The sequence below is a fragment of the Alligator mississippiensis genome, chromosome 3, assembly GCF_030867095.1.
Source record: "Alligator mississippiensis isolate rAllMis1 chromosome 3, rAllMis1, whole genome shotgun sequence".
Classification (NCBI taxonomy): Eukaryota; Metazoa; Chordata; order Crocodylia; family Alligatoridae; genus Alligator; species Alligator mississippiensis.
This window is the reverse complement of record NC_081826.1, coordinates 146,420,513-146,441,023: the sequence shown is the minus strand read 5'-3', so window position 1 is coordinate 146,441,023 and position 20,511 is coordinate 146,420,513. Positions and strand designations below refer to the sequence as shown.

Genomic DNA, 20,511 nt, shown 5'->3' with positions numbered 1-20,511 from the left:
CTGGACTCTTGGATTTGGAAATAGCTTTGGCCCATTTGGGCTCGGATACAAATTTAATAAAATTTTTTAAAAATGAGCCCCCGACACCAGAGTGGAGCAGAGCGCGGCGCAGCGGCAGGCAGCAGCCGCGTGCCCCAGGGCAGCCCCTCCCTGAGCCCCGGGCCCGGCGCTGCCCCCACCGACCTGCCGCGGGGCTGCGGGCGGGGCCGGCGGGCGGGGCGGGAGAGAGGCCGGTGCCCACAGCCGGGAGCCGGGCCGGGCCGGGCCGAGGAGCCGGCGGACGAGACTGGAGCCGCCGCACGTCCCTGCTCGGCGCCGGAGGCAGGTTTGTTCCCCGGGAGCCGCCGCCGGGCAGACGCGGCCGCTTGGCCGGGCCGGGCCGGGCCGGGCTCAGGCAGCAGGCGGCGGAGGTCGCGCTCCGCCCGCTGGAAAGGCGAGGAGCCCGCGGCGCAACCCCTGTCCGCTCCCCGCGGCATCCTTCTCGCCCGCCCGGCGCAGCACGGGGTGTGGGCGGCTTGCAGCCCCGCGTGGAGTCGCGCCCGAGCTCTCGGGGCGCGGGGGCGGGCAGGGGCAGGTTGCCGCCGGGCGGGGCGAGGCGAAGGACGCGGGCAGGCACGGGGCTTTGGCTCAGTCCGGCTTGCGTTACACTCACTAATATGTTTCATGGGACCCACAATAAAAGTTGGTCAACTAGAAGTGAGCAGCCTGACCTAAAGCCCCTTGTCTGTACCAGGGCCGAGCGCTGGACCCCCGCCCTGGGCGCCGCAAGTTGGGAGTGGGGTCCAGGCGTGGGGGCGCATGAGCAAGTTGTGGGCTGGTTTGCCGTGCCCATTACATGTCTACGGTGCGCTGCCAGGGCCCGCAGAGCAGGTGAGGGCACTTCTCAGGTGTGCCCATGGGGCCGGTGAAGGCTTTCTGTTCAGGGATTGTCACAAGGTAGTCCATGTTCATACCTACGTGGGACAGTTTTAAGAAAACGCCTTCCAGTTTGGTTATTGTTTTTGCAGTCATCCTTGTGAAAAGAAGAAAAAAAATCGTGGGTGTCCCAGTGTAGAAAAGGTTTCAATGAGCAGAGATGATTTTTTCAAGCTTTACTGTTGTTGGCAGATGATGATTTTTTCAAGCTTTGCCGACCTGTTGTTCGGTAGATGTAACAAAACATAGTTGACTGTCGAAACTCTGCCCCCATCAGTCTCGGTAATGGGGCAATTGAAATGTTATGAGAACCAGGGGATATTTCCGCCCCGCTAAACTTGCTTTACTGCAGATTTGGTCTGAAATCCCGCAGGAGGCAGGGCTCTTCTGTTCAGGTACCTAGGAGAGGGCGTCAAAACCTTTCCTTAATATTCATGGTCCTTATTGCTAACTCATGCCGACTTGGGAACTCGGATAGCTCCAAAAGGAATGGCAAGGATGTGGGAAAGTGTTTGTCTTTCCCCGAGAGAGCAGGGACAGAAGGGGTCATGGGGAAAATCCAAGAAATATTCAAGTTTGGAGAGGTGTCAGCTGAGACTTACATTCACGTTTGACTTTTCAGTAAAGTCACAAGGCAGGTGGCAAATTTGGATATGAAGCACTTGTTTTCATTACAGAGTTCACTCAGGGTAGATTTCAAAGATTGCCCTTGACTCCCGCACCCAAAAACTCCTAGGTGGAAGGAAGGCGTGTTTCCAGCTTGGGCTGGCTGATCCATCGAGGGATATCGGCGACACTTCTCACTAGCACAGGTCAGCGGTTGCTGAGAGAATCACTCTGTGAGTCTCAGATGCATTTCAATGTTATTTGTGCCCTGGCCACTTTCTCTCCAGTTAGGTGAACTCGGGAGCTGCTATCTTACTTAGATGAACTCTGTAGGGAAGACATAGCTAAGGGTTTGTCTGTAATGCAGGCTAAGAAGTAGGTCGGTAATCTAGAGTTTACCAACCTTTAGTTTCCTACCCGTTGCTGTGCATTATCAATGCCAGCATGCTGCTGTTAGGGCCTGCTGTACGTGTCCGAGACAAGCCCTACAGCTATGTGGGGTCCTATCCCACGAATCAGAGCCCCGCAATCCAATGCTTGAAGTGGGACAACTTGTCCGTTTTGCTCCTGGAGCTGCGGAGGGAAATGGACTACAACAGCCATTTCCGTGCTGTAACCAGTGAATAAGCTGCATGCTGCTCTGTGCCAAAAATGGGATATTGCCCTCTGCCATTACCAAGACCGAAAGCTGCTACTTTTTATGCAGGTAGTGTTTTCTTCTTTATGTCTGCCCAAGTTCCTCCGAAGAGAGGATGGCAAGGAGTTCAGAGGCGATTTGGGGATCCACTGGAGATGGAGGCAGAGGGTGCAGACAGACGTAACAATGGAAACATGTTCAAGTGAAGCACACTTGGATCTGTTTCCTGCAGGAAACTTCAGCCAGGGGCCCCTGTGCCATCCTGTCTGCCTGGAGGGTGTCTGAAAACCCTGCAGCCTGCTCTGCTGCTCAACAGGGAGCGGTAGAGCTCACCCCCACTTCCAGGATGGAGAACTGGGGGGAAGTGGGGAGCAGACAGATAAGCAGGAGGGGTTGAGGCTCCATGGCCCCATCCCCAGGAGTCTACTCCAGCCCCAGTCACATTGCCTTCTCCTTTCCCCCTTGCAGCGGAGCAGAGAGGTGAAGGGGACTGAGTCTGGTGGACTTAGTTACACTGGGGCCCCCAGGATTTGGCAGGAGTGTGGCTGGGGTTGAGGTCCTGGTGGAGGGTGCAGGGGACCCAGCCACACCTTGGGACCCAGAGCAGAACTCAGTTGCCTGACATCCAGCAGAGTGCCCCTCCATCCCCAATGTCCCTCCTTCCCTCCCTTTTGTAGATGCAGCTGGAAGTGAAACAGCCCAAAACATCAGGTCATTGCAAGAGGGCCTGTTTTGGAGCGTTTCAGCTGCATTCAGAAAGTTTCCAAGGGCTTGTCAGTATGTCCCACTGGCCTCTGAAATGTTTCAAAGGTGTCTGAAACATTTTAGTTGTTGAGTCTACACCCCCAGTTTGCTGTTAGAAGAGGCAGGTCTCCAGGAAGAGCCTTGTAGTACCTGAAAACTTATCTAAATCCACCCCAGCCATGCAGTCGGTATGATAGAAGATAGCAGCTGCAAAAACTCTTGGCTATCACATCTTTCCTGGATTGTCATGGCTACAGCATCACTTCAGTGCTAGCAAAATAAGGCAGAAGACACTTGAATTAGGCACCTGCGAAAGTCCCAAGTAGTGGTGGGAAAAGCCAGAGGCGCCATGTGCTGCTGTGGGTGGAGTGAAGGGGCCAAGAGTCTTACCTCTAGAGCTGCACTGACTGCAGTAGTCTTTGCTATGGCAGGTGCAGCCCGTGATGCTCAGCAGTAGGAGCTGGGCAGTGCTGCATCTTGTAGAGGATGGGGAGGGAGGGTTTGTACTGAACGGTGGCCCACCTCTGTGGGAGGTAGAGCTCCACACCCAGGAGAGTGTCAGGTGGGAAGGAGGGGGACAGAAGAGTGAACTGGGCACCAGAGACAGGCCCCAGGGAGCCTGTGTGCTGGGGCTGGTGCAGCCAGCAAGTGGTGAGCCTGCACCATAGCTGCACCAGCCCTGCTGTAACCCCACACACTGTGGTGTGCAGGGCTGCCCTGCTTCTGTGGCTGGGCAGTGTGTGCCTGCTGTAACAAAGACTTCTGGGGTGTGGGGGAGGGATTGTATTGGCCCCTGTAAATCGGTGCCTAGGGTAGGTGCCCCATTTACCCCACTGTAGTCATGTTCCTGGGAAGAGCCCTGGGCCTGCTGAAGTTCAGGCAGCACCATTGATTCCCTTGTTTGGACTGCAGCATGTTTAATGTGTGACTGCCTCAGGCTATCCTGAGCCCAGCTGCTGCAGAGAGGAGGAAGCAGCGTGGCAGAAGGCAGGAGGTGGACAGCAGCTTCACCAAGGGGCGCTGCAGGGCTCGGAGTTGCTGATGAGGGGAGGAGAGCCCTTGCTGCAGTTCTGAGATTGGAAAACAGGGCCAGGGTCCTGCCTGAGAGCCAGGTCTGCTGGCTGGAGGAGAGGAGTCAAGGGCCATATAAGTGCAAGCACAGGGCCAGGGCCAATCTAGGTCAGAGGGCTGTGAGTGCAGGAGCTCTGGAGGGAGCTGTGTACTGAGACAGGGTTTATGTTTTGCTTCTGTTTGGGGTTTGTGATAACTGAGGTTTGGGGTGGCTTAAATGGGGTGAGGCGGAGGCCAGGGTGTGGGAAGCCCTGTATGTTATATGAGCGACTCAAGCCTAGACAGAGCCCTGCAAAGGTCCAGGACCTGGCAGGCTGCAAGGGGCTGTAGCCTCAGGAGAGGGTTGGGAGCCCAGGTAAGGAAAGAGGCTTTGTGGGAATGTGAAACATATGGAGGCCTGAGGGGGCTGAAGCCCAGGCAGGGTCCAGGCCAGAACAAGACCAAGCTCTGCTTAGGCTAGGATGTGAGGATCAGGCAGACCGGCAGCCTGCTGATGAGCAGGGTAGAGTAAGGCGCCAAAAGTAGAAATTTGGTTCTCTGAAGGCAGCTTCCAAAATATAGGAATTTTGCACCTCGAGGAGTGACAGGCAAGAGGACAAGGCCAAATTGCAGTGCCAGAGTAGAAAGGTGGGTGTTGAGTGGCCTCTAGGGGGTGTTGCAGCCTTCCCTGGAGACAGAGCCTATTATAGGGACTAAAACATTGAGCACGCTGTGCCATCTTCTTGAATTTAACGGGGAGGACTCTGGCCCAGACTGGGTTACTGACCATTTAAAATTGAATGTGCCTGCAGACAACAAATAAATTGGCCTATTACTGCTAAAGTGTTTGAAATGCATGATCAGGAAGCAGAAGCAGGGGACGGGACTGCATCCTTGCACCTAGCAGAAGCTACAGTTCAGATTAAGGAATAAGCAAAGACAATAAGAGAGAGGCCGTTTGCGCTCATGTATTCAAACTGCAAGGGAAGCCTAGTGGTGCTGAACAACATGGTTGCATGGTGGCATTTGTTTTTGTACAGAGTGTTGAGTTTTGTGCCCTGTGTTCAACTGAAGTTTCTAGGCAGTCATTGAAGAAATGGATTCCTCTCTCTAGCTTTATTGCAGTTCAGCAATGCTAAAATGCAGGCATGTCAACTGCTCTGTCTTGGTGAAAATATGTGCAAATGTTTGCTAAAACCTCATCTTTCTTACAGGGTGCAGAAGTCACTAGTGTATTTGTTCTCTTTTGGCACACTGGATCATGTGCACAGACAAGCTGATGCTGATGGCGGTGATAATCTGTGACTTGCTACTTGGCTTCCCCACGAAATGTTTCTATTTTGTTGTGTATATGGTAACACGTCAGTGATGCCAAAGGGCTTACTCCATGGGGACCTGACCCCAAATGCTCTCTCATTCTTGTTTCTGTGAAACTCCATGTCTCACTTCCTCATTTGGGGATCATGATGGAGTTGCTTTGAAAGAAGCCACGTCTCGTCTTCCTTTACTTTTTCTCCAGTGCCAGGTGTTGTTTGGTGGCCTAGAGCAGGACTGTCTGACTCTAGCGTGGCTTGGGGCTGCAGGCTGTGCCAGCATGTGGCTGCCGAGCTGCATACTACATGGGTCACAGGTTGTGGATGCGGCCCCTGGGGTGTTCCCTGCTGTACCAGTTGCATGTGGCCCTTTGCACTATTCTGACAGAGCATGCTGCCCCCACTGCATGGGCTGTGCAAGTGCTGTGTGTTCCCCTGGGCCCTTCCATGCCATGTGGTAGCAGGAGAGACTGTCGTTGGGGCCTCTGGGCTGCATGTTTAGTGCTTGCAGGTTGTGTATATCCCGCAGGCCACATTCTGGCACCCATAGGTTGCATACAGCCCACAGGCTACCAGCTGGACAGTCCTGGCCTAGAGAGTTCCTTGTAGACCTCCATTATGAAATCAGCCCTGCTGCTTCATTTTAGTGTCCTAAAAGTCAGAATCCTGTCACTGACACTGAATGGACTTCTAGGTGACAGAGCATCTCTTGGTTATCAAAATACTCTTCCTGATAAGTGTTTTTCTAATATAAGAGTTCCTTTGATTTCATAAAACTTTATTCTCGGTCTTTGCAGTTGCAAGTGAAAAGTAACTAATTTTATCACAAATGGTTCTGTAGGGTGAGTTCATTCATATGTGTGCTCAACAGTGATGTAACTAATCATAAAGCTGACCACAGATCTCTTATCTTTATCTAGGGTTGAGAGGAGAAACCTTTTCCTGTTCTGCAAAACTTTTTGAGATGCCAAGATTTTTCCCATTCTGAATTGGAATGAAACCAGGTAGGTGAGGGGATGAAAGAAAGTTATGGAGAAGTAGGCTCAATGTAGGAGTAGCCTGAGGGAAGCCCCCAAAGTATCTAGTAGTCTGGTGGTCCTGGCATTCAAGTCCCTGCTGTCCCAGAAGCAGGGTCTCCTGCATTCCAAATGTTATCCCTAACTGCCAGTTTTAGCAATTTTGGGATGTCACTATATAAAAATAAAAGAAGTGATATGTATATAATATATAGTTGCAATTAAAATTTTATAACAGTGTCTTCATACAGATCAAAGTTCCTCTCCAAAGTGAGGCTTGCTTCTCTTGGCACAGAGGTGTGCCACAGTGGGGTTGTGTTCATATGGGTCAGTGGCTTCACATGATCAGGAACTATTTTCTTCTCTTTCAAATGCTGGAGAAGGGCAAGGCTGGAGCAACATCCAGCACAGGAGCCCTGTGGAAGCTGAGCATAAGAACACAAAGATGGACCACTTCTGGGGAGCAGCTAGAGCACAGGGAATGCAATATACATTGGGTATATGGGAAGGGATTGGAGAACCATGATCTTTCTACTCATGTGGGTGTCTGTGCCTCAGGGTAGCAAAATGTGACAAAAGCTGCCTGATAGGTTGCTTTATAGCTCAGAGCCAAGTAGCTGCCTCACCAGGTGGCACAGGTAGTGGTATATGAATGTGTGCTGTGTTAAGGGAGGGGGGAGAAAACAGAATTGAGTATGTGGGCAGCAGGAAGCAGAGATAAGAGTTAAGCCAGGTCCATGTATCCATTATGAAGAAAACAAGGGATAGGTTCAAAGGGAACTTCTTTTTTTCACATCTAATGATCGTGACTACCCTGCACCACTGACACAGCAGACTTTGGCAGTCTAGCTGCTACAGATGTCTAGTTACAACCCCATGCAACTCAGTTTGGACCTCACTGAGGTCTGTGCTGCTGCAGGTAGATTGCACCTATATACAAGCTGGCTAGTTTAAAACTGGATTGGGTATGTCTGCACTGCACTGTAACCCCAGCAGCATAGGCATACTCAAAACATTTCTTTTCAATAGTCTTTTGGGATGGGTAAAGTGTACCTGAGAATAGAGACTAATATCAAACAGGTAAAAATAGATGCAGCTTTCCTGGCTTCAGTGTTATTTCATGAAGCATGGCATAGATCAGGTCTGAAGTGGTCTTGCCATTGCCTCCCTGATAATACGCATCTCTTCAGTGAAATGACAAAGTGCACAGTGAAGCTCTAATTGAAAAACAAAGTGGTCAGATGACAGAAACTAGGGATCTGTGTTTTTAAAAAAGGTTAAATGTTTACAGAACCTTAAATGAAATATAGCACCTGAGACTTTCTTTAGCGTTTCCTTCGTCAAACAGTAAGTTGCCTAAGGTGTACACTAATTGGGTAATTAATCTCAAAATGCTTTTTTCAGAGGAGAGAGGGAACTACAAAGGAAAAGTAGGGAGTGAAATCACTGCTTTGCAAAAGGCAACTGAACATTCAGTTGTAATTTTGTAATATAATAATAATTCCATGCATTTAAAAATTATATAGGACATTGTAATAATGTAAAGACTGCAAAGTCAACTACTTAAAAGTGAGGAAATGCATGAGATAACATGCCTTATGCATGTTAATTCATTGATGATTGTGTTTTTTCTCTGCTAAATGAGCCATCTACCATCTAGAATTTTGCCTTCATGACAGAATTCAGGCACAGTGACCAACTTGCATCTTCATCTGAATTTTGATAAACTACACAGATTAAACTGTTTAAACCTCTCAATGTGAGGCATCTTCTTCAGCACTTAAGTAATTGTTGTGGAGATGGTAAAGAGAGATGATTTTTAGCATGTTTTCCACAATATGGATGCCAGTAATATAAACAATATTCCAGTATTAATTTTCCCCAATTCCCTAAAATCTCTTCCATTCTCTTTCTAATGCCCTGTATACATATCCCATGATTCAAATAGTTCTCTTTGCTACAGCATCGCACTGGTAATGTTTAAGCTGCTTATCTGCCATGACCCCTAAGTGTTCCATAGAGCCATGGCTTTCCAAGTTCCGCCCCCCATTCTGCAGGTATAGCAACCACTCCTTGCTCCTAGATGTATAACTTTGCATTTGCCACTGTTATAATACATTCCTATGAATGGTTCCTATTTACCAAGTGATTCACATTGCTTTGCCTAACTGCCCTGTCCTAATCATTATTTACCATCTGACCACTTTGCCATTTTTTGATCAGGACTGGTAGGAGGCTGATCATATTACGATCACCCTGCTTGACCTGTTTTAGATATTACCCTAAACTAGCATTCTTCTAGCCTTCTGAAATTTTTCCAGTTCTTCTAACTTCACTAACAACAAACAACAGCAAGCCAGAGATCTCCTCAGCCCATACTGAAAGGGGTCTGAAAACAAGTGGGAGGTCTGCCATTACTCCCAAAGCTGCCCATCTCCCTAGCCAGCAATTAATTTTGTTCTCCATCAATTTGTTTCTTCCAGCCAGCAATTAATTTTGCTCTCCATCAATTTGTTTCTTCCAGCTCCTATATCAATTCTAGCTTCTCCAGTCCCAGCCCTGCTCTCCTGGGGCATGTAAATCCCCTCTTCCAAATCTGGGGTTTCATTCTCCCCTTTTACTCTGGATGGCCCTTCCTACGTCACTTATTCCAGAGGGGGAAAGGTATGGAACTGCTTTGAACAGCAAGACTCTTTTTCTCACTGTTCTTCCTCTCTCTCAGCAGGCTAATGACACTTTGACAGGAGGAGAAAGAGCGAGTTCTTTCCACCTCCTGCAGCAGCCCTGCTTGGCTTCTCTACTCCAAGAGATGGGGCAGTAGGACAGGCAGCCATTCAAGAAGGAATTTTCTTTATGCAATATCAAAAATGTGCCACCCCTCTCCATATTTGAAATATTTCATTTTTGGATTGGGGACTTTTCTGTCTACGGTACTTTAAATACTGTGCCCAGCAATATATGAAGGACTCATGATCATCAGTTTATCCAGACAGGCTCAGCTAAAAAAATATTTACTCTAGTAGATATTGTCTAGTATCTTCCTTCATTCTTAAAGGTCCGGAAATTACTTCATCATCCTCTTGTGGTACAAATATCTCATCTTCCTTCTCTCCAAAAATCAGAACAAAAATGTATATTGAATACTGCTTTTCTGCATCATTAATAGTTGTATCATCTCCTTCCAGTAAAAGAGCTGGACCATTGCTAGGATATCTTTGTTCCTAAAATAGATTAAAAACTCCTTCTTGTTTCTTGTTACCCTTAGCTCTGTCAGCTATGTATTTCCTCATCCCCCTCATGGTTTCTTTAGATTTCTTTCTCAATTTTCTACATTTTCCTTCCAACCTTATTATTCTGTAAGCTAAAAATTAGGATCTCCTGTGGTCCAACCCCCTGCACAAATGCAAAAAAGGTACTCCAGAATCATCCCCGTCTAGTGCTTATCCAGCCTCCTCTTGAGAATGTCTAGAGAGGGAGATTCCACAGCTTCCCTGGACCGTCTGCTCTACCACTTGACTGTCCTAACAGTAAGGAAGAATTTCCTGAGAGCTGAGTTAAATCTGCTTTGCTGCAAATTAGTCATTGCTTTGTGTCCTGTCCTCTGCAGCAAGGAAGAACAGTTGTTCTTCCTCTTCTGTCTGGCAGCCTTTCAAATATTTGAAGATTTATACGTTTCCCCACTCCTTAATTGCCTCTTCTCGAAGCTAAACATGCTTAGTTCTCTCAACCCTTTTTCACACAGACCTTTAACATAGCTGTCCTTTTTGGGGGGAGGGCAGGGGTGGCCACTTAAACTCATTTTTGATAATTAACTAATTTTCAATCACACTTTTTCTGTTCAATGTTTTAATCTGATTTAAATTTCACTTTAATCCAAGCTGAATGTATGTGCAGATACTCTGGGAAGAATTCTCCCAGGTTTGTTTTCCTGATAGGAAAAATTACTCAGAGATATCTGAACAGACATTTAAATGCTGAGCTTTTGAAGAGCAGAGATCTTACAGTAGAATCATAGAAAATTAGGGTTGGAAGGGATTTGAGGAGATCATCTAGTCCAACCCTCTGCTGAAAGTAGAACCATCCCCAACTAGATTGTTTCAGTCAGGGTTTTGTCAAGCTGGGCATTAAAAACTTCCAAGGGTGGAGAGTCCACAACCTTACTAGGTAACCCATTCCAGTGCTTCACCACCCTCCTACTAAGAAGGTTTTTCCTCATATCCAACTTAAACCTCCCTTGCTGCAATTTGAGATAATTGTTCCTTGTTCTGTCATTTGCCACCACTGAGAACAGTCTAGCTACATCCTCTTTGCAACCCCCCTTCAGGTAGTTGAAAGCTGCTATTAAATCCCTCTTCAGTCTTTCCTTCTCTACTAAATACACCCAGTTCCCTCAGCCTCTCCTCAGAAGTCAAGTCCCCCAACCCCTGAACCATTTTTTTTGCTCTCTGCTGGACTCTTTCCAACTTGTTCACATCCATTCTATAGTGGGGGGCCCAAAACTGGACATAGTACTCCAGATGTGGCCTCATCAGTGCAGACTAGAGGGGAGTAATCACATCCCTCAATCTGCTGGCAATGCTCCTACTAATGCAGCTCAGTATGCTGTTAGCCTTCTTAGCTACAAGGGCACACTGATGATTTATATCCAGCTTATTTCTGCAGAGCTTATGCTTAGCCAGTCAGTCCCCAGGCTGTAGTGGTGCATGGGATTCTTCCCTCCTAAGTGCAGGACTTTGCACTTGTCCTTGTTGAACCTCATGAGATTCCTTTTGGCCCAATCCTCCAATTTCTCTAGGTTACTCTGGGCACCTATACACAAGCAGTGAGGCTGCTCCGACACTGTAATTACAGTGCTTCAAAGCAGGTTTAGTGAATTAAGTATGCTGGAGCTCAGCAGACTCCAGCATCTCGTGTATCAACATCGCCACCTTTAAAAATGGTGGCGGGGACACTATAACTAAGACTCATTGAACAAGCTTCATTTAAAGTGTCCCTGCCACCATTTTTAAGTGCAGGGACACTGATACACAAGACGCTTCAGGCGCCTCCCGCCCCCGCATGTGTATAAATGCCTTATGAATCCTAGCCCTACCTTCCAATGTATCTATTATACCCCTAAGCTTGGTGTCATCCACTAACTTGCTGAGGGTGCAATCTATAACATTGTCCAGATTGTTAATGAAGATATCAAACAAAAGTGGCCCCAGGACCGAGCTCTGGGGCACTTGACTTGATACCATCTGCCAACTAGACATTGAGTCATTGATTACTACCCGTTGATCCCAACAATCCAGCCAGCTTTCTGTCTACCTTACAGTTGATTCATCCAACCATACTTCCTCAGCTTGCTTGCAAGAATATGTGGGAAATAGTATCAAAAGCCTTGCTAAAGTCAAGGTATACAGTATTATGTCCACTGCTTTCCCGCATCCACAGAGCCACTTGTATCATCATAGAAGGCAATCAGGTTGGTCAGGCATGACTTTCCCTTGGTGAATGCATGCTGACTGTTCCTAATCACCTTCTTCTCCTCCAAGTGCTTAGGAATGGATTTTTTGAGCACCTGCTCCATGATTTTTCTGGGGACTGAGGTGAGGCTGACTGGTCTGTAGTTCCCTGCATCCTCCTTCTTTCCTTTCTTAAAGATGGGCACTATATTTGCACTTTTCCAATTGTCCGGAACTTCCCCCAGTCACCATGAATTTTCGAAGATCATGGCCAGCAGCTCTGCAATTACATCAGCCAACTTCCTCAGCACCCTCAGATGCATTGCATCCAGCCCCATGGCCTTGTACATGCCCAGCTTTTCTAAATAGTCCCTAATCTATTCTTTCACCACTAAGGGCTGCTTACCTTCTCTCCAAACTGTGCTGCCTGGTGCAGTAGTCTGGGAGCTGACCTTGCCTGGGAAGACAGGTAAAAAAGACATTGAGTACTTCAGCCATTTTTGCATCATTTGTCACTAGTTTGCCTCCCCCATTCAGTGAGGGACCCACACTTTCCTGACCTTCCTCTTGTTGCTGACATACTTGTAAAAACCCTTCTTGTTACCCTTCAGGTCCCTTGGTAGCTCCGATTCCAATTGTGGTTTGGCCTTCCTGACTTTACCCCTGCATGGCCGAACAATACTCTTATACTCCTCCCTAGTCATCTAAGCTTCCACTTCTTGTAAGACTTATTTTTGTGTTTAAGCTCATGCAAAAGTTCTCTGCTATGCCAAGCTGATTGCTTGCCACATTTGCTATTTCTCCTGCACATCAGGATGGTTTGTTCCTGTGCCCTCAGTAAGGTTTCTTTAAAATACAACTAACTCTCTTAGACTCCTTTCCCTCTCAGCCTGGCCTCCCAGGGGATCCTGCCCATCAGTTCTCTGAGGGAGTCAAAGTCTGCTTTTCTGAAGTCCAGGGTCCAAACTCTGCTGCTCTCCTTTTTTCCTTTTGTCAGGATCCTGAACTTTGTCATCTCGTGGTCACTGCTGCCCAAGTTACCATCCACTTCTACATGTGTCCCCACTTCTTCCATGTGTGTGAGCAGTAGGTCAAGAAAAGCATGGCCCCTAGTTGGTTTCTCCAACACTTGCAACAGGAAGTTGTTTCCAACACTCTCAAAAAACGTCCTGGATTGCCTATGCATTGCTGTGTTGCCCTCCCAGCATATGTTAGGGTGATTGAAGTCCCCCATGAGAACCAGGGCCTGTCATCTGGAATCTTCCATTAATTGTCTGAAGTTGTTGCTGAAAAGGTTCCAGGTTATTGCAGATGATGTACTCCCTGAATCCCAGTGTAGTCTTCGTTCATCACGTAGCACTGCCAACATACTTACCCCATGCCAGTTATAGGAGAGAACTACTGAACAATGAATGCCCCTGTACATTGCATTTACAACTTTAGTAAGGCATTCAGATTGTTGGAAGCTCTGGTCTCTGGTGCCTTTTGCAAAGTTTGGCTGTCCAGACGAACTAATTAACCTCATACACTGCTTCCCTGACAACATGCAGGCCCATGTATCAGTGGGTGCTGACTCATCTGATGCCTTTCCTGTAGCCCGTGGAGTTAAACAGGGCTGTGTGCTTGCCCCTACATTATTTACTCTGTGCTTGACTAGAGTGCTAGGAGTTGCTGTACCTACTGTCACTACTGGTGTCACCCTAACAACATGATTTGATGGCAGACTTTTAAACATCCGCTGATTCAAAGCCAAAAGCAAATCCCAACAAAGTGAAGTAACAGATCTACTGTATGCCAATGACAAGCATTTGTCACCCTTTCTGAGAATGACTTGCAACATTTACTGAATTCCTTTGCCCATGCTGCATCCCTTTTTGGCTTCTGTATAATGTAAAGAAAACCAAAGTCTTGTAGCAACCAACTCCTGGCAAAAACCTATCACCTCCATCACCACCAGAAATAAAATTGAATGGCAGCCAGTTAAACAATGCCAAGTCTTTTTGCTACCTAGGTAGCATAGTTGCTGATGACACCAGTATTGACAAAGAACTTTCAGCACGCTTAAAGTCAGCTGCTTCAGCTTTCAGTAGCTTACAAAAAATTGTATGGATAAGACAGGGAGTCAAAGTGTCTACAAAATGCCAAGTTTACAGAGAAGTTGTGCTCCTTTATCTCCTATACTCATTAAAGACCTGCCTTCTTTATCATCACCATATCAAAAACTTAACTGCCTGCAACAACACCACCTATGCAGTATAATGGGTATTTAGTGGTCTGACAGAATCACTAACAACAAAGTACTATAACTGGCAGCCCTGCCAAGCATTGAAGCCATGCTAGCATGGAGGCAGATGACTTGGGTCGGCCACATCATATGTATGGACAGCAATTGACTGCCTAAGAGAGTTCTTTACAGTGAATTTGAAAATGGCAGTAGGAAGTTTGGCTGTCCTAAACTCCGTTAAGAGAACTGCATTAAGTGGCACATACAATCTGCCAGGCTGGACTTCATGTCCTGGGAAGATACGCCTCATGATAGGTGAGCTTGGTACTCTGCTACAGAGGACATAGAATGAGCAACAGACCATCATCGCACCATCTTGGCCGGCAGTAGAAGGGAACATAGACACCAACTTGTCCTGGCATGTTTCCTGAGCCCTACATGTGGAAACCAGTTTCTAGTATCAGCAGTAGTCATAGTCGAATCTGAGTGACTTGCTGTCTTGCTTGCTTTGACATAATTCTTCCTGTTTATTTTTTAAATCTTCCCATGCCACATTCTACAGTACCAAGTATTTAAATATATTAACCACTGACCCCCCCACCTCCCCATGCTCTTTCATTCTCCTTATTAATGAACAGTTAATTACAGGATATTGTGATCTCCCAACAACATTTAAAAAAAAAAAAAAAGGTCTCACCACTTCCTTAGCCTCCTTTGCTAAGGATAATAGGATGGAGAGGGGCAGATACACTCACTCTAGGTACAAAAGGAGTGGCAGTGTAGATTGAAGTATTTTACTTATTTTATTTTTTTTTTTTGAAAACTGTATATGCCTTCCACTCTTTTTGTCATTCAGCTGCTTGTCTTCCTTTTCCACAGGTGCCTCCCAATTCCCTCCTATTCCTCCTGGTTGACAGAATTCTGTTCCCAAAATCTTGGTCTTTCTCTACTCCTTTGGCATGTCTACATAAGATGCTATGTCACCATAGCAACAAGCTACTGCACGGTAGCTGGACGCTACGGCGATGTAGCATCTCCGGGCATAAACCGTGATGCCGACACTGCTGCACAGTAGCAATGAGCTAAAAACCGTGTGGCGAGGGAGCTGCACAGTAATGCCAGTTACTACGCAGTCCTCTGTATATGTAGATATGCCCCTGGAATACCTGGATCTCCTTCCTAGGAAGAATTTCAGGTACTGTGTGCTCCCCCAACCCACATAGCTTTTGGAGCACTGCTTGACTTCATAAAGAGTAAAACATCCTCATGCACTTTCACAGACTCCTGCAGTGTCTTACTTTCCTTTTGGGTTGTCATCAACTCTGTTGAGTCATCTGCAAATGTTGGAAAAGAAAGATGATATGGTACTTTATTCAGTCTTTGTTCCACTATGCCCCAAGCTTCCCCACACAACATTTTAATTAATGGATCTACTGAAAAAAATGTAAAGCAGCAGGCTTATTGGACATATCCATCTACTAACTTTCATCTTCAAATCAATAGGCCAATCAATACATTAATTGGGAGCAAATAGCTTATTCACTTTTGGGGAATTACATAAGCAGAAAGTGTCTTCCACAGAAATAAATGGCTTATCCTGTCAAAAGTTTTGCTTTGGCCAATAGAGTAACAGTACTTTTTTCAACTGCCTCTCCACTGGCCTTAGATCTTTCACACTTCTAATAACACATCTGTTATTACCTGTCCTTTTACTACACCCAACTCCATCAATCCTACTTGTTCTAGCCAATACTTGGAACTGGTTTTGCAACTAATTGCATTGCCTTGCCTTGCCTTGCCTTTTCTCAGGTTATATGATTGAGCTAAAAGAAAAACCTTATGACTTTGCCTCCTTTGCTCCCCCCAGTAAGCCTGAGTAGGATAAATAACTGCTACCATGTCAGCTTCTGTAGGGTCTGTAAGAAATCCTGTTTTCCAGTTACTCTCATTCTCTCCTTGTAACAATTTGGAATTTGGTTTCTAGACTCTTGAAAGAAAATTGACTCTTAATGACATAACCAAGTTATGTCTAACTAGATAATGATTTGAAACTTCTGTCACATCTGCTGCATATCCACTACCAGATGTCCCTCGTATGTTCTATCTAGTGTGGCTTTCAGACCTGCTCTAAGGGTTATATTTTTGTCTAGGGTCAAACCCTTGCTGCTGGCCTCAAGACCCATTGTTTCTTCTTACATTGCATTGTTCAGTCCTGCTTGAATAAACTAACTGCTGCAATACTTTAGCCATCTTTCGTTTTCCTGTCTTCAAGAAAGGGCGGAAAGTGGATCCGGCAAACTACAGGCCCATTAGCCTGACCTCTATCCCAGGGAAGTTCTTGGAAAAAATTATCAAAGACACCATCCTTAACAGACTGGCTGACAACAACATCCTGAGGGATAGCCTGCATGGGTTTGTTGCAGGTAGGTCTTGCTTGACCAATCTCATTTCCTTTTACAACCAGGTGACCCATCACCTGGACAAGGGAGAAGAGATTGATGTCATATATCTTGACTTTAAAAAAGCTTTTGATCTGGTATCCCATGATCACCTCTTGGCAAAACTAGCTAACTGCGGCCTCAGCCTCACCATGATCCGCTGGCTGGGGAATTGGGTCCCTCAAGGCTCTGTCCTAGGGCCTATACTATTTAACACCTTCATTAATGATGTAGACATTGGTGTCAGAAGCAGACTGGCCAAGTTCGCTGATGACACCAAACTCTGGGGTAAAGCATCCACACCTGAAGACAGGAGGGTGATCCAGGCAGACCTGGACAGGCTCAGGAATTGGGTAGATGAGAACCTGATGGTGTTTAACACCAAAAAATGTAAGGATATCCACCTTGGGAGGAAAAAGCTGCAGCATCCTTATAGGCTCGGCAGTGCTACGCTGGTTAGCACTACGGACAAAAGGGACTTTGGGGTCATGATTGACCACAAGATGAACATGAGCCTGCAATGCGATGCTGCGGCTAGTAAAGTGAGCAAAACGCTGGCCTGCATCCATAGATGCTTCTCAAGCAAATCCCGGGACATCATTCTCCCGTTGTACTTGGCCTTGGTGAAGCCGCAGCTGGAGTAGTGTGTCCACTTTTGGGCTCCACAATTCAAAAAGGATGTGGAGAAGCTTGAGAGAGTGCAGAGGAGAGCCACACACATGATCAGAGGCCAGGAAAACAGACCTTATGATGAGTGGCTGAGAGCCATGGGACTCTTCAGCCTGGAAAAGCGCAGGCTCAGGGGTGATCCGGTGGCCACCTATAAGTTTATCAGGGTGCTCACCAGGATCTGGGGGAATGTCTGTTCACCAGTGCACCCCATGGGATGACCAGATTGAACAGTCACAAACTCCTCCATGACCGTTTCAGGCTGGACGTAAGGAAGAACTTCTTCACTGTCCGAGCCCCCAAGGTTTGGAAGAGACTGCCACCAGAGGTGGTTCAAATGCCTACCTTGAACGCCTTCAAGAGACATTTGGATATTTATCTTGCTGGGATCCTATGATCCCTGCTGACTTCTTGCCCCTGGGGCAGGGGACTCAATGATCTTCCGAGGTCCCTTCCAGCCCTGGCGTCTATGAACCTATGAATCTATGGATACCTCAACTTCAGAAAGGCTTCTGACATTATTTCCCATGATATTATCCTAAGTTAGCTAAGGAAATACCGTCTAGATTGGGGATCAACATCCTTTTTGCAAATATAAGCCACAGCTTGTAATTTAGCTGGCATTATTTCCCTCCAGCTGCCCAATTTTGAGCAGAGGCTGCAGGCAGGAAGAGCAGCCTTCCAGGTGGGCTCTAGCAGCTGGCTGGAGTGGTTAGAGGCAATCAGCATGCCATTAGCAAAACTCAGACTGTATCAAGCCACTCAGGAATCAAGATTTAAAAAGTTGGAAGAAGAGGTAGATGTCCGAGGAGGAGGGTCAATGAGCAATGGTGAAACTCCCTGGGAGTTCTGCCATTACATATGGCAAGGGAAGATAACTGAATTTTTAGACAATAGAAATGCAGTAAATCTTATCTCTCTGGAACTCAGTAGAGCATTTAATACAGTCCCACATGAGAAACTGTTAGTTAAACTGAAAAAGATGAATATTAGTATTATTATAGAATTATAAGGCACGTAAGGAACTAAAGGGAATAACATCAGTAAAGGACTACACTGGAGGTTACTAATGGAATTTGTCTAGGGGAAAAAAGGTTCAAGCTGGATCCAGTGGTGACCCTGGCATAAAAAGTGGGCTAATGAGTTTACTTGAAAGCATAAAGTTGGAAGGCATTGCTAATGCACAGCATGATTTGAATATCATACTGTAAAAAACAGTGATGTTCATATTTGGTATGAAAGAAAATGACATCAAATGTAATAGCACCAGCTGCCAAGTTATACACTTGGGGACCAACAAACATGAATTTCTGTTATAAGTGGATACTCATTGGTTGAAAGCAGTAGAGGATAAGAAAGACCTGGGCAGATGATGATGGGATGGGAGCATGATCAAGAAAATGGAGGTTGTCTTAGATGAGATGAGAAGAGTTTGGAAAAACTAATGCTGAGAGGGGATATGATTGGTCTCTATATATATCAAGGAGGTAAACACCAAGGTGTAAGGGAGAGCTTTTTAAATAAAACATAATGATGGCATAAGAACAATGTATATAAAGCAATTAAATAAAATTTAGGCTGGAAGTCTGAAGTTTCTAATAATCTAAGTAGTGGGGTTCTTTAATAACTGTCTGAAAGGTTTAGTGGAGACAAAAGTCCTTAGTAGTTTTAAAGCGGAGCTTGAAAAATCTGTGGCTGGCCATTTGTACACGCCACAAAATTGGCTTTTAAAGCGGCTTAATGCCCTTTTCCACCGCTTTAATGGTGTAGCTGTTTACACGTGTCAGTGGCATAATGTGCTTTAATGGCATTCTGTTTGCATGTGTTGGCAGCATGTGTGTTAAACGACTTCGAGATGCAGCAAAATAAAACATCTCCAGGGCAGTTTAGTTTGCTGTGGAGGGAAGCACTGGGCCCGGTGCATCTCAGGGGCTGTGCAGGCAGCCTGTGCAGGCAGGCTCCACTGAATAGAAAAAAAAACCCGGCAAGCCTGACCCTTTTTTTTTTTTTTACCACCCCTGCCATATCCTGCCTGCCTGCCTGAGCTGCATTGGGGCCCAGTGCTTCTCTGCAGCTGCAGTGCCCTCTGGGACCACTCGGGTCATGTGCTTGTGGGCGGGTGCCACCTGGGGGGTGCCACCACTGCTGCAGAAGGAAGCACCAGCCCCCATCCGCAGCTCAGGGACCGCTTAGCCCACCAGCAGCTCCCTCTCCCCTCCCCGCCACCAGAGGCAGGTAAGGGTTGGACCCAACCCTTGTGTACACACCACAGGGGTTTACTTTGCCCTAAATTGAAGCAGTGTTTTTAAAGACCCACTGGTTTCAATTTAGGGGGAATTAAACTGAAGTAACCCCTATGGCATGGACAAACGCCCGCTGAAATTATATTTGCCTATGATAGCAAGGGATTGGACTTTTTCTCCACTATCTTACCTTCTCTGTCACATGTAGCTGAAAAACACCTAGTTCTGGGACAGACTACATTCTTTGCTGGACAGCATACAACAACACTACAATATTTTTGTAGTCTGTGAGTAAAGCTCCAGAGGATTTAAGCAGATAGGTAGATGGATTCAGTGTGAGATGGTAACAATGGTCTAGGGTTAATACTCTCACCAAACAATGAAAGTGTGTTTTGCATTTCAACTGAGTTCTTGCTTCCATCATTTCCTAACAGTACGACCATCCCTAACACTGTTCTGGGACTGCGAGTTTAGAGCTAATCACACCAATGTGTGACTTCTAGAGTTACCAACAAAAATTCCTACAGTAATGTGAGTTTTCACTCCCCTGTATCTGAGACCTATCAGGTTTGGTATAGCAGAGTAGCTGAGGGTCTTAACAGCATTGAATGAACTCGACAGCTAGAGAAGAGTGACATGTCATATTAAAATATCAGCCTGCAAACTATGCAGCATAGAAAAAGAGTACTCATATGACCATATAAAGTGTTAAACTTTTAAAATTACTTAATACATACAACATAGTCATACCAATTTGGGCTGGGTCAATATGGAGATGTGTGGCCTCCAAAGAAAACCCTGAAGGAAATGATGTTGGCAGTTCAGTCCGTTGCACTATTCTCCCAAGACCTGTTATTTGAATTGCGAGCATTGCTTGAGGGGGTGGGTACTTTTCTGCCTAAGGGACTGTCCTTTTAGACAAGGTGTAAGAATAATGTGCTGTCAGCATGGTGCTGTCCTGGTGATTTCCACCCCTCCTCCCTCCCCCAAAGGTGGTGGTAACAGATGAACTATAAGGGCACCTAGAAGTCTCAATTTAAACCAGGGCAAACTGGGTGACACTCTGCACATACAAATTGTGACATCAAGTCCCCACCCCAGAGGGACTGCAGTCTGAATAGATAAGGCAAACCAAAGGACGGAGAGAATTTAAACTTAGTCAAGGTCACATGGCAGATCAGTTTCAAGAGTCTAGAGTCATGTCTGTAC

At 46.4% G+C, this 20,511-nt stretch overlaps 1 protein-coding gene across 2 annotated transcripts in view; it reads left to right on the top strand.

Moving 5' to 3' along the window:
• Positions 1-225: 225 nt before the first annotated feature.
• AHRR (aryl hydrocarbon receptor repressor) overlaps positions 226-20,511 on the top strand; it is a 148,865-nt gene continuing 128,579 nt past the window's right edge. Inside the window, exons 1-2 of one of the 2 annotated variants that reach the window (XM_059724479.1) lie at positions 226-325; positions 6,186-6,269. The gene's annotated coding sequence lies outside the window, so the exon portion shown is untranslated. Of the gene's footprint in view, positions 326-6,185; positions 6,270-16,231; positions 16,376-20,511 lie in introns of those variants that run through there. The other variant, XM_019491139.2, reaches the window with a different exon arrangement.